The sequence below is a fragment of the Phoca vitulina genome, unplaced genomic scaffold, assembly GCF_004348235.1.
Source record: "Phoca vitulina isolate PV1807 unplaced genomic scaffold, GSC_HSeal_1.0 scaffold2, whole genome shotgun sequence".
NCBI lineage: Eukaryota > Metazoa > Chordata > Mammalia > Carnivora > Phocidae > Phoca > Phoca vitulina.
The window spans coordinates 55,405,632-55,420,378 of record NW_022589705.1 but is presented as its reverse complement, the minus strand read 5'-3'; the positions used below and the strand labels follow the sequence as shown (position 1 = coordinate 55,420,378).

Here is a 14,747-nt window from a genome sequence, read left to right as displayed (position 1 = left end):
GCCCCGAGTTCTGGGCTTCTACAGGGTGGAGATTGGGAGGCTGCCATTTTCACTCTTGGCCTCCAAAGCTGTATGGAAAGCTTGCAGGGAACAAAAGCTCCTGAGCAAACCCGAGCAGATTACTTAGCCCGTACAGGGCAAGGGCGGGGCAATCTCGCCTCCGGCAAAGACATTTGGGAACCACGGCAACAGGCCCTTCCCCCAGAAGATCAGAGAGAACAGCCAGTCAAGACCAAGTTTACCGATCAATGAGAATGGCAGAACTCCAGGGCTAGGGGAATACTGCACATAGAATTCATGGCTTTTTTACCATGATTCTGTAGTCCTTCAAAGTTAATTTTTTTTAACTCTTTTTTTTTTTTTAATTTTTCTTTTTCCCTTTTTCAGCCAACATCTTATCAATCCCTTTTTTAAAAAAAATTTTTATTTTTCCTTTTTAGAGTCATATTCTATCCCTTCATAGTAGTTACCCATATTTTTGGCATATATATATAAGTTGTTCTCTCTTTAAAATCTTGAGATAGTTTCTTCTAACAGATCAAAATATACCCTAAATCTCTAGTGTATGGTTTTTTTCTACTCCCCTGCCTGATCACATTCTCTCCCTTTTTTTTTTTTTAAATCCTCTTCTTTCTTTTTTCAAACAACTTCTTATCAATTCCTTTTATAAAATTTTTTATAATTTCCATCTTTACAGTCATATTCCATCCCTTCATCATATCAACCCTTATTTTTGTACATATATAAGTTTTTCTTTCTTTAAAATTTTGGGAGGCACTTTCTTCTAAAAGACCAAAATACACCCAAAATCTAGTGTGTGGCACTGATCTATATACCAGCCTGATCATATTTGATCATATTCTGTTTTTTTTTGTTTTGTTCTGTTTTTGTTTGTTTTTATCTTTATCTTTTTCTTTTTTTTTTTCTTTTTCTTTTTTCTCTCTTTCCCTTTCTTTTCCCACTGTTTCAGGTCTTTTCTGATTTGTTTAGAGTATATTTTCTGGGGACGTTGTTACCCTGTTAGCATTTTGTTCTCTCATTAATCTATTCTCCTCTGGACAAAATGACAAGACGGAAAAAATTACCTCAACAAAAAGAACAAGAGGTAGTACCGACTGCCAGGGACCTACTCAATACGGACATTAGTACGATGTCGGATCTAGAGTTCAGAATCATCACTTTAAAGATACTAGCTGGGCTTGAAAAAAGCATGGAAGTTATTAGAGAAACCCTTTCTGGAGAAGTAAAAGAACTAAAATCTAACCAAGTGAAATCAAAAAGGCTATTAATGAGGTGCAATCAAATATGGGGGTGCTAACTGCTAGGATAAATGAGGCAGAAGAGAGAATCAGTGAGATAGAAGACCAAATGATGGAAGCTAAAGAAGCTGAGAAAAAGAGAGATAAACAACTACTGGATCACGAGGGCAGAATTCGAGAGATAAGCGATACCATAAGATGAAACAACATTAGAATAATTGGGATCCCAGAAGAAGAAGAAAGAGAGAGAGGGGCAGAAGGTATAATGGAGCAAATTATAGCAGAGAACTTCCCTAATTTGGGAAAGGAAACAGGCATCAAAATCCAGAAGGCACAGAGAACCCCTCTCAAAATCAATGAAAATAGGTCAACACCCCGACATCTAATAGTAAAACTTACAAGTTTCAGAGACAAAGAGAAAATCCTGAAAGCAGCTTGGGAGAAGAGATATGTAACCTACAATGGTAGAAACATTAGACTGGCAACAGACCTATCCACAGAGACCTGGCAGGCCAGAAAGGACTGGCAGGATATATTCTGAGCACTAAATGAGAAAAATATGCAGCCAAGAATACTATATCCAGCTAGGCTGTCATTGAAAATAGAAGGAGAGATAAAAAGCTTCCAGGACAAACAAAAACTAAAGGAAGTTGCAAACATGAAACCAGCCCTGCAAGAAATCTTGAAAGGGGTCCTCTAAGCAAAGAGAGAGCCTAAAAGCAACATAGACCAGAAAGGAACATAGACAATATACAGTAACAGTCACCTTACAGGCAATACAATGGCACTGAATTCATATCTTTCAATAGTTACCCTGAATGTAAATGGGCTAAATGCCCCAATCAAAAGACACAGGCTATCAGATTGGATTAAAAAACAAGACCCATCGATACGCTGTCTGCAAGAGACTCATTTTAGACCCAAAGACACCCCCAGATTGAAAGTGAGGGGGTGGAAAACCATTTACCATGCTAATGGACACCAAAAGAAAGCTGGGGTGGCAATCCTTATATCAGACAAATTAGATTTTAAACCAAAGACTGTAATAAGAGATGAGGAAGGACACTATATCCTACCTAAAGGGTCTATCCAACGAGAAGATCTAACAATTGTAAATATCTATGCCCCTAACATGGGAGCAGCCAATTATATAAGGCAATTAATAACAAAAGCAAAGAAACACATTGACAACAATACAATAATAGTGGGAGACTTTAACACCCCCCTCACTGAAATGGACAGATCGTCTAAGCAAAAGATCAACAAGGAAATAAAGGCTTTAAATGACACACTGGACCAAATGGACTTCATAGACACATTCAGAACATTCCATCCCAAAGCAACGGAATACACATTCTTCTCTAGTGCCCATGGAACATTCTCCAAAATCAATCACATCCTAGGTCATAAATCAGGTCTCAACCGGTACCAAAATATTGGGATCATTCCCTGCCTATTTTCAGACCACAATGTTTTGAAACTAGAACTCAATCACAAGAGGAAAGTCGGACAGAACTCAAATACATGGAGGCTAAAGAGCATCCTACCAAAGAATGAATGGGTCAACCAGGAAATTAAAGAAGAATTAAAAAAATTCATGGAAACCAATGAAAATGAAAACACAACTATTCAAAATCTTTGGGATACAGCAAAGGCAGTCCTAAGAGGAAAGTATATAGCAATACAAGCCTTTCTCAAGAAACAAGAAAGGTCTCAAGTACACAACCTAACCCTACACCTAAAGGAGCTGGAGAAAGAACAGCAAATAAAGCCTAAACCCAGCAGGAGAAGAGAAATAATAAAGATCAGAGCAAAAGTCAATGAAATAGAAACTAAAAGAACAGTAGAACAGATCAACGAAACTAGGAGCTGGTTCTTTGAAAGAATTAACAAGATTGATAAACCCCTGGCCAGACTTATCAAAAGGAAAAGAGAAATGACCCAAATCAACAAAGTCATTAATGAAAGAGGAGAGATCACAACCAAAACCAAAGAAATACAAACAATTATAAGAACATATTATGAGCAACTCTATGTGAGCAAATTAGATAACCTGGAAGAAATGGATGCATTCCTAGAGATGTATCAACTACCAAAACTGAAGCAGGAAGAAATAGAAAACCTGAACAGACCTATAACCACTAGGGAAATTGAAGCAGTCATCAAAAATCTCCCAAAACACAAAAGCCCAGGGCCAGATGGCTTCCTAGGGGAATTCCACCAAACATTTAAAGAAGAATTAATACCTATTCTTCTGAAACTGTTCCAAAAAATAGAAATGGAAGGAAAACTTCCAAACTTGTTTTATGAGGCCACCATCACCTTGAGCCCAAAACCAGACAAAGACCCCATCAAAAAGGAGAATTACAGACCAATATCCCTGATGAACAAGGATGCAAAAATTCTCACCAAAATACTAGCCAATAGGATCCAACAGTACATTAAAAGGATTATTCACCACAACCAAGTGGGATTTATCCCTGGGCTGCAAGGTTGGTTCAACGTCCGCAAATCAATCAACGTGATACAATACATCAACAAAAGAAAGAACAAGAATCATATGATCCTCTCAATAGATGCAGAAAAAGCACCTGACAAAGTACAGCATCCTTTCTTGATCAAAACTCTTCAGAGTATAGGCATAGAGGGTACATACCTCAATATCATAAAAGCCATCTATGAAAAACCTACAGTGAATATCATTCTCAATGGGGAAAAACTGAGAGCTTTCCCCCTAAGGTCAGGAATGCAGCAGGGATGTCCACTATCACCACTGCTATTCAACATAGTATTAGAAATCCTAGCCACAGCAATCAGACAACAAAAAGAAATAAAAGACATCCAAATCGGCAAAGAAGAAGTCAAACTCTCACTCTTTGCAGATGATATGATACTTTATGTGGAAAACCCCAAAGACTCCACCCCAAAACTGCTAGAACTCATACAGGAATTCAGTCAAGTGGCAGGATATAAAATCAATGCACAGAAGTCAGTGGCATTCCTATATACCAACAACAAGACAGAAGAAAGAGAAAGTAAGGAGTCGATCCCATTTACAATTGCACCCAAAACCATAAGATACCTAGGAATAAATCTAACCAAAGAGGCAAAGGATCTGTACTCAGAAAACTATAAAATACTCATGAAAGAAATTGAGGAAGACACAAAGAAATGGAAAAACGTTCCATGCTCATGGATTGGAAGAACAAATATTGTGAAGATGTCCATGCTACCCAGAACAATCTACACATTCAATGCAATCCCCATCAAAATACCATCCACTTTTTTCAAAGAAATGGAACAAATAATCCTAAAATTTGTATGGAACCAGAAAAGACCCCGCATAGCCAGAGGAATGTTGAAAAAGAAAAGCAAAGCTGGCGGCATCACAATTCCGGACTTCCAGTTCTATTACAAAGCTGTCATCATCAAGACAGTATGGTACTGGCACAAAAACAGACACATAGATCAATGGAACAGAATAGAGAGCCCAGAAATGGACCCTCAACTCTATGGTCAACTCATCTTTGACAAAGCAGGAAAGAATGTCCAATGGAAAAAAGACAGTCTCTTCAACAAATGGTGTTGGGAAAATTGGACAGCCACATGCAGAAGAATGAAACTGGACCATTTCCTTACACCACACAGAAAAATAGACTCAAAATGGATGAAAGACCTAAATGTGAGACAGGAGTCCATCAACATCCTAAAGGAGAACACAGGCAGCAACCTCTTCGACCTCAGCCGCAGCAACTTCTTCCGAGACACATCACCATAGCCAAGGGAAGCAAGGGCAAAAATGAACTATTGGGACTTCATCAAGATAAAAAACTTTTGCAAAGCAAAGGAAACAGTCAACAAAACCAAAAGACAACCGACAGAATGGGAGAAGATATTTGCAAACGACATATCAGATAAAGGGCTAGTATCCAAAATCTATAAAGAACTTATCAAACTCAACACCCAAAGAACAAAGAATCCAATCAAGAAATGGGCAGAAGACATGAACAGACATTTTTCCAAAGAAGACATCCAAATGGCCAACAGACACATGAAAAAGTGCTCAACATCGCTCGGCATCAGGGAAATCCAAATCAAAACCTCAATGAGATACCACCTCACACCAGTCAGAATGGCTAAAATTAACAAGTCAGGAAATGACAGATGTTGGCGGGGATGCGGAGAAAGGGGAACCCTCCTACACTGTTGGTGGGAATGCAAGCTGGTGCAGCCACTCTGGAAAACGGTATGGAGGTTCCTCAAAAAGTTGAAAATAGAGCTACCATACAATCCAGCAATTGCACTACTGGGTATTTACCCCAAAGATACAAAAGTAGGGATCCGAAAGGGTACGTGCACCCTGATGTTTATAGCAGCAATGTCCACAATAGCCAAACTGTGGAAAGAGCCAAGATGTCCATTGACAGATGAATGGATAAAGAAGATGTGGTATATATATACAATGGAATATTATGCAGCCATCAAAAGGAATGAGATCTTGCCATTTGCAATGATGTGGATGGAACTGGACGGTATTATGCTGAGCGAAATAAGTCAGAGAAAGACATGTATCATATGACCTCACTATCGGAATTCTTAATCTCAGGAAACAAACTGAGGGTTGCTGGAGTGGGGGGTGGGGTGGGAGGGATGGGGTGACAGGGTGATAGACACTGGGGAGGGTATATGCTCTGGTAAGTGGTGTGAATTGTGCAAGACTATTGAATCTCAGATCTGTACCTCTGAAACAAATAATGCAATATATGTTAAGAAAAAAAAAAGAAGAAGATAGCAGGAGGGGAAGAATGAAGGGGGGAATCAGAGGGGGAGACGAACCATGAGAGACGATGGACTCTGAAAAACAAACTGAGGGTTCTAGAGGGGAGGGGGGTGGGAGGATGGGTTAGCCTGGTGATGGGTATTAAAGAGGGCATGTTCCGCATGGAGCACTGGGTGTTATACACAATGAATCATGGAACACTACATCTAAAACTAATGATGTACTGTATGGGGATTAACATAACAATAAAAAAATTAAAAAAAAATGAATTCCTCATATCAGTGAGAGCATATGATACATGTCTTTCTCTGATTGACTTATTTTGCTTAGCGTAATACCCTCCAGTTCCATCCACGTCATTGTGAATGGCAAGATTTGGTTTTGTTGATGGCTTGCATTATATTCCATTGTACATATATACCACATCTTCTTTATCCATTCATCTGTTGATGGACATCTTGGCTCTTTCCATAGTTTGGCTATTGTGGACATTGCTGCTATAAACATCGGGGTGCACCCTTCGGATCCCTACCTTTGTACCTTTGGGGTAGATACCCAGTAGTGCAATTGCTGGGTCATAGGGTAGCTCTATTTTCAACTTTTTGAGGAACCTCCATACTGTGAGAAATGCTCTACTTTGAATCACTGTTGTTTGATGTCTCTTTTACAGATGTATAGATATAGATCAATCACCTACAGTCCAGCTAATGTAGATCCCACACAGACTTGCAAGCTAGGTCACTTAGAAAAGAGGGAAATTCTTATTTTCAGGCCAAGCATGTAGATACCAGTAGAATTGTTGGGTAACTTCTGGGAAGATAAAGAAAAGGTGGAACAGCATAAAACCCCCATTGTTTAATTATCATAAGATCTAAGAGAAAATAGAAAGTATATCTAAGAAGGCAAAGAATACAGGAAAACAGAGCTAGTCATTGAATCCTGAACCTGGTACATAACACAAAAGATAAGTGGGACAAGAAAGAATGGTTTCAGGGAGAAAGACAATTACAGGCATGCGTTAGGCACAAAGAAAATATTTATAAAATCTTGTCCATTAAATTTTGTCCTTTTGTTAAAAAATATACTACGCATTTAATATTAATCATTTAGGCCAGTGGTCAGCAAAATTTTTCTTAAAGGGCCAAATAATATTTTATGCTTTGTGGCCAAGGGGCAAAATCAAATACAGTACATAGTTACTCATATAACCATGTAAAATTATAAAAACTATGACACAAACAAATGGAAAGACATTTCATGCTCATGGATTGGAAGAAGAAATACTACTAAAATGTCCATACTACCAAACGTGATCAACAGATTTAATGTAATCCCTAACAAAATACCAAGTATTTTTCACAGAACTGGAACAAATAATCCTAAAATTTGTATGGAACAACAAAGGACCCTGAGTAGCCAAAACAATCTTGGAAAAGAACAGGAGATATCACAATTTTAGATTTCAACTTATATATACTACAAAGCTACAGTAATCAAAACAGTATGGTACTGGCATAAACACGGACACATAGTCAGTGGAACAGGATAGAAAGCCCAGAAACAAACCCATAATTACGTGGTCAATTAATCTTTGTCAAAAGAAGCAAGAATATGCAATTGGAAAAAAACAGTCTCTTCAACATATGGTGTTGAGAAAACTGGAGCTACATGCTAAAGAATGAAACTGGACCACTTTCTTACACCATACACAAAAATAAACTTAAAATGGATTAGAGACTTAAATATGAGACCTGAAACCATAAAAATCCTAGAAGAGGGCACAGGCAGGAATTTCTGACTTTGGCCATAGCAACATTTTTCTAGATATGTCTCTAGAGACAAGGGAAATAAAAGCAAAGATAAACTATTGGGACTACATCAAAATAAAAAGCTTCTGCACAATGAAAGAAATAACTAAACTAAAAGACAACCTACTGAATGGGAGAAGATATTTGCAAATGACATATCAGATAAGGGGTTAGTATCCAAAGTAAATGAGTTATACAACTCAACACCCAAAAAATAAATAATCCAATTAAATATGGGCAGAAGACATGAACAGACATATCCCCCAAAGAAGACATCCAGATGGCTAACAAACACATGAAAAGATGCTCAACATTACTCATCAGCAGGGAAATGCAAATCAAAACTACAATATCACCTCCCATCTGTTGGAATGGCTAAAATAAAAAAAAGCAAGAAACAATAGGTGTTAGCAAGGTTGTGGACAAAAAGGAACCCTTGGGCACTATTGGTAGGAATGCAGACTGGTGCAGCCACTGTAGAAAACAGTATGGAGATTCCTCAAAAAGTTAAAAATAGAATCACGAGATGATCCAGTAATCGGAGTACTGGGTATTTACCCAAAGAATACAAAAACACTAATTCAAAGGGATATGTGCACCCCTATGTTTACTGCAGTATTATTTACAATAGCCAAATTACAGAAGCAATCCAAGTGTTCATGAATAGAAGAATGGATAAAGAACATGTGGTATACATGTGCAAACTGCTATGATGGAAGTCAAAGGGAAAGAAAGATCACAGGAAAAGGGGCAAAGACATCACAAGAAAAAAAAATAGATTCATAACAATAATGATTCTGGTTCATCAAGACATTTTCAAGAAAAGTTATCCAGGAAGGTGGCCCTAAAATCACATCGAATAACTTTGAGAAATGTGCCACAAAACCTGGGGAAAAAAAGTGTAAAACAGTTCAAAAATAAGCAGCAAGGGGATAAAATACCAAAGAACAAATTCCAGCAGGTGAATAAATTCAACAGGAAGAGAAAATTCCAGGTGGACCATAAAACTGATGAATCAACAGCCAAGAAACCTAAATGGGATGACTTCAAAAAGAAGAAGAAAGAACTAAAGCAAAGCAGGCAACTCAGTGATAAAACCAACTATGACACTGTTGTTCCGGCAAAGCAGATTTGGGAAATCTTAAGAAAAGACTGTGACAAAGAAAAGAGAGTGAAGTTGATGAGTGATTTGCAGAAGGGAAAATTAAAGCTATCGCATTTGCACATGATTCAACTTGTATGATCCAGTATTACATTCAGTATGGTAATGAAGAACAGTGAAAACAGGCTTTTGAAGAACTGCGAGATGATTTGGTCCAATTAAGTAAAGCTAAATATTTCGGAGATACTAAGAAATTTCTCAAGTATGGGAGTAAGCCACAGATTGCAGAGATAATGAGAAGTTTTAAAGGCCACATGAGGAAGATGCTCTGGCGTGCAAAAGCGTCTGACATTGTAGAGTATACATACAATGACAAAGCCATCTTGGAGCAGAGGAACATGCTGAGGGAGGAGCTCAGTGAGAACACATTTTACAAGTCAGCCTATCGCCCAACTCTGGACAAAGTTTTAGAGGTACAGCCAGAAAAACAAGAGCTTAGTATGGATGAAATGAAGCAGATTCTAGCTCCAATGGCCCAAAAGGAAGCTGTGATTAAGCATTCATTGGTGCATAGAGTATTCTTGGACCTTTAAACCCATGCACCCCCAAAGCTAAGATCAGAAAGACAAATGCCATATGATTTTACTTATATGTGGAATTTAAGAAACAAAATAGATGAACATAGGGAAGGGAAGGAAAAATAAAGACGAAATCAGAGAGGGAGACAAACCATAAGAAACTTAACTATAAGTTAAGTTTCCTTAACTATAGGAAACTATAGGGTTGCTGGAGGGGAGGTGGGTGGAGGGGATGGGGTAACTGGATGATGGGCATTAAGGTGGGCACTTGATGTAATGAACACTGGGTGTTATATGCAACTGATGAATCACTAAATTTTACCTCTGAAACTAATTAAATTGATCTTAAATTAAAAAAAAAAAGATTGAAGCCATCTGTGAAGCAGTGATATACCTGGTACATACGAGATGGCGCTAGAGTGGCCACGCACTGTCTGTGGCATGGTACACCTAAGGACAGGAAAATGACTGTGAAAAAAATCAAGACCTATGTTGAAAAGGTGGCTAATGGCCAGTACTCCCATTTGGTCTTCCTGGCGGCATTTGATTGTATTGATGATACTAAGATTGTGAAGCAGATAATCATATCAGAAATTATTAATTCCTTGCCTAACATAGTAAATGACAAATATGGAAGGAAGGTCCTATTGCATTTCTTAAGCCCTAGAGATCCTGCACATACAGTGCAAGAAATTATTGAGGTTCTGCTGAAAGGAGGTGGAAACACACGCAGTAAGAAGGATAGAGCGTTCCACCACCAGAGCTCTTAGAGTCCATCTCTCCAGTTTTGTTAAGCTGCCTGCAAGGACATGCCCAAGAAGCGGTGCTAGATAAGTCTGCATGAGTGTTGGTGTCCAACATTCTGGGAGCTGCTTTGGAGACATTCAGCCTGCCATGAATGCTGTTGCCAGCTTGGCAGTGGGAGAGCTACATCCAGGCGGCAAGGATGGAGAGCTTCACGTTGCAGAACAACCTGCAGGACATCTAGTTCTGAAGTGGTTAATAGACAAGAAAAAAAGATGAAGGAAAGTGGAAGAGAAGGTTGTTTTGCCAAAACACTTATAGAATATGCTGGTTTGAAGAACCTGAAGTCCTGGGCTAGTGTAAAACCAAGGTGCCATTATTTTTTCTAGCCTTCTCCAGAGTTCTGGTCAAGAAGTTGCAAACAAAGTCAAGAATGAACTGAAAGGCCTGATTCCCACATTGGAGAAAAACAAAAACAACAGCATAGGAATAGAAATACTACTTGAAAAACTGGCTACATAGTGAAAAGAGTTAAGAACAAGATGGATCATTTTTCCTGTTCTCTTTTCCCAGTGTGGAAAAGAAGGGTTAGCATCCACCTTTCTGGGAATCTGGATGCTCTGTATAGATGTTTATTCTTTGTTTAAGAGTCTATTTATAATACAGTTCTCAAAAAAAAAGGTGTGGTATATATTTACATATATAATGGAATATTATTCAGCCATAAAAAGTATCAAATCTTGCCATTTGCAACAACATGAATGAAGCTAGAGAGTATAATGCTAAGCAAAATAAGTCAGTCAGAGAAAGACAAATACTGTATGATTTCACTCATACGTGGAATTTAAGAAACAAAACAAACATACAAAGGAAAAAGGAGAGAGAGAAAAGACAAACCAAGAAACAGACTGTTAACTATAAGAACAAACTGATGGTGTCCAGTGGGAAGGTGGGTGGGGGTATATGTGAAATAGATGATGGGGATTAAAGAGCACACTTATCACGGTGAGCACTGAGCAATGTATAGAATTGTTGAATCACTATATTATCTATCTGAAACTAATACAACACTATATGTTAACTATACTGGAATTAAAATAAAAAAAAACTTAATTTAAAAAATGTAAAAACCATTCTAAGCCTGAGCACATACCAGATTTGGTCTTCAGGCTGTTTGTCCACTCCTGATTTAGACGAATGAAGCAACAGAATAATAAGGAATCAGATTGAGTAAAGAAACCTGAAGTCAAAATAATTAAAAATGAATATGTGGTAAATCAACTTTTGATGGGTTCCCATTTATTGGAAGCCCAAATTCCTTCATGTGACCTTTCACAAGGTGACCCCAGGCTGCCTTGTTGATCTCATGTATAGATCCATCAGACCGCTTATTATTTTCTAATCACATACACCATTAGACCTACGTATCTTTGCTCATGCTTCTTCCTTTGCCCTCCCCTGCATTACTTGCCTAGATAATTCACTTATAGATTAGATCCAGTTGACATATTCTCTCCTCTATATAGCCTTTTCTAGATGCTACCACACCTCATGCTCTAAGTCAATATCACTCTTCCTATGCTTTGATACTACTTCATTCATGCCTCTATCATATGCCTTTCTTGTGTACTAGATATGATGATATAAAAATCTATCTTTCCAGAGTATAAGGAGGGACTAGGTTTTTCTTCAGCACTGTGGACAGTGTGCACCCCACAGCTATACTTGTTGAAAATAATATTATTTATTGAGAGTCTCTTTTGTATGAGGACTGTGTTAAGCTCTTGCATTCATTATCTTATTTAATTCCCATAACTCCCATCTCAGATAAGCTTTAACTTCCTCATCTTACAGATAAAAAGCCCAGAAAAATTAAATAAATTGCTCATGGCTTCATAACCAGGAAAGTGACAAAGCTTGGACTCAAACCCAGTTCTGATGGACCCCAACATCCATACTCTTGAACTGTTATGTTGTCTCATCAATTGTTGAATAAGCAAATGAAATCTGTAACTTGAATTAGGCTAATATTCCCTGCTGAAGCATCTCTAGGATGTTTTAATTTTTTAAAAAATGCAAATGGTTTGTAGTTAATATCATAAGTATTCAGAGGTAGAAAGAACCTAAGAGATCAAGACGTCTGGCTCGTTTTTCAGATAGTAAACAGTAGCTATGAAGAAGCACTTATTTTTAACCTAAGATCACACAACTTAAACCCTAACCTCCTATTTAGTTTAGGACTTTCTGCATCATGTTTTGACATTTCCAGCACTTTCACAAGGCTGTCCCCTAGAGTCAGCCTTATCCCACACCAATGAATTGGCAGACTCAATGTTAACCTTCAGAATAAATTGTGAAAATGACGTCTTTACAATGAGTTAAAATTGAGTTTGGCTCTTCCAATTGCATAGACATTCATAAAATAAACAATATTGCCCTTGGTTTCATTTTGAAATAATACCTTAGAGTAGGTTATTTATTTATTTGCCAGAGAGAAAGTGAGAGCGAGAGCAAGAGAGAGTGCAAGAATACAAGCAGGGGGAATGGCAGGCAGAGGGAGAAACAGTCTCCCTGCTGAGCAAGGAGCCCGACGCAGGACTCGATCCCAGGACTCCAGGATCATGACTTGAGCCGAAGGCAGACGCTTAACTGACTGAGCCACACAGGGGTCCTAATATCTTAGAGTAGGTTTAATGATTTTCTTCAGGACCCCTTTTATCCTCTGCCACTGGGCGTACTCTTATCACAATGCATTGTCTTTGGCTATTTATTAATCTGTCTCTTGTGCTTGATGCTGAGCTCTCCAAGAACACAGACCACATTTGTATCCCTATTGCCTGGCACAGTTTTTGTCACAGAACTGGTGAATATCTGTGAAGATTTATTGACTTGCTGAATTGAGGTTGGACCTAAGAGATGTGGCGAAGGGAGATCAGCAGGGTGGCTCAGCTTCTGGTGTGTGTGTATCTGGAACTCATTTAAGTCATCATTGCATACTTCCCTGTTCCAAAAGATTTCCCTTGAAAAGTTGTTAGAAAATGGCTGTGAGTGAGACTTTGACAGTTTTTTTTCTAAGCCTGAAAATATTAGGAAAATCCAGGTGGTCAAATTCAGTGTAATCAGTGTTTTTCAGGGAACATTGTGGATGGATGAATGCAAGCTGATTATACAGTAAATATTTAATTTTAGATTCTGATTATTTCATATTGACATTTCAGAGCAGTAAATATTTTTATGCTGGATTCAGCCTACACCATGAAAATAACTCCCTCAATGGCAGAGTCTACACATGTAATTGTATAATTTAATACTTTCATTTAAAATATTTCTACTTTTAAATACCTTTTAGATTTGAAAAAAATAATTTCTTATCTAAGAAGGCTCAACCTTAGACTCTCTGGGCCAGAGACTAATTAGTATTTCACTAGGAAAATGGAAGTCTCGCTTTTCTGAAAATGACTATTTTGATTTGAGTATTTTCCATTCTCCAGTGCCAGTCAAACCCTCATGGGAACAGTCATGAAAGAGTTAAAAGAGAAACCTCCACAGAGAGACATTAGCTGGGTAGCTTTTGCTTTTGCTAGAAAAGGTTGGTTTCAGACATTTACTGTTAGGAACTAGAACGACCCTAGGGGATTGTTAAGGAAATGCTTGTGGAGTAATAAGAGGGCAGGTTTTTGGAGGGAACCAGCTGAGAAGATTTTTTACATTATGTGTGTGTTGGGGGTAGGGGATGTGTTTAAGACCATCTGGTCTCTATAAACTCGTTAGTAATTCTATCTCAAGTATTTATGAGCATTTTATAGAAGGCATTTGAAGAACTCTTTCCCATTACAAGTCTAGCACATCTTCTAATCTCTAGCAGTTGTAAAAGACCCAAGAAGAGATATTGTGAGATATTGTCATTGTCGTTTTATAGATGAGCAAATTGATGGCCAGAGAGGCTGGGTGACTGACTCAAATGTCACAACTAATAAGAGTTATAAAAAATCCCTTCTTTCCCCTCTCTTTGAGTTTTCTTTAGGAGCTCTACTGGTGTTTCTTCTAGCTTCTTCACTTAACCGACTCCTAGAGAGATGAACTGATCTGCCTAACAGGTAAGTAGTTGAAGTGTAACTAGTCATGCTCTGCTCATCTCGACTTGCCTAGTTTACTTTTGGGAGCCATCAGTCTTGCAGAAGATATGCATTCTCCTCTGTTCCACCATGACATCAGTCTTACTTGGTCCCGAGGTTAGCCTAATTCTGGGATTCCATCAGTGGGTCTGTTTCACGAATGGAATAAAGCCACATCCTACAACCTGTCTTCAATCATTAATATTGATGATATTTTGGCCTCCATATATATTCTTTTTTTTAAAATTTTTATTTAAATTCCAGTTAGTTAACATACAGGTATTATTTTATTTTTAGGTATACAGTATAGTGATTCAACACTTCCATACAACTCCTGGTGCTCATCACAGCAAGTGCACTC

At 38.1% G+C, this 14,747-nt stretch overlaps 1 protein-coding gene and 1 pseudogene across 8 annotated transcripts in view; one reads left to right on the top strand and one right to left on the bottom strand.

The window, feature by feature from the left end:
- The window catches only part of DAB1 (DAB adaptor protein 1), a 1,119,086-nt gene that overhangs the window by 605,748 nt on the left and 498,591 nt on the right, over window positions 1-14,747 (bottom strand). The window lies entirely within an intron of this gene.
- LOC116646987 lies at window positions 8,478-10,975 on the top strand (annotated as a pseudogene).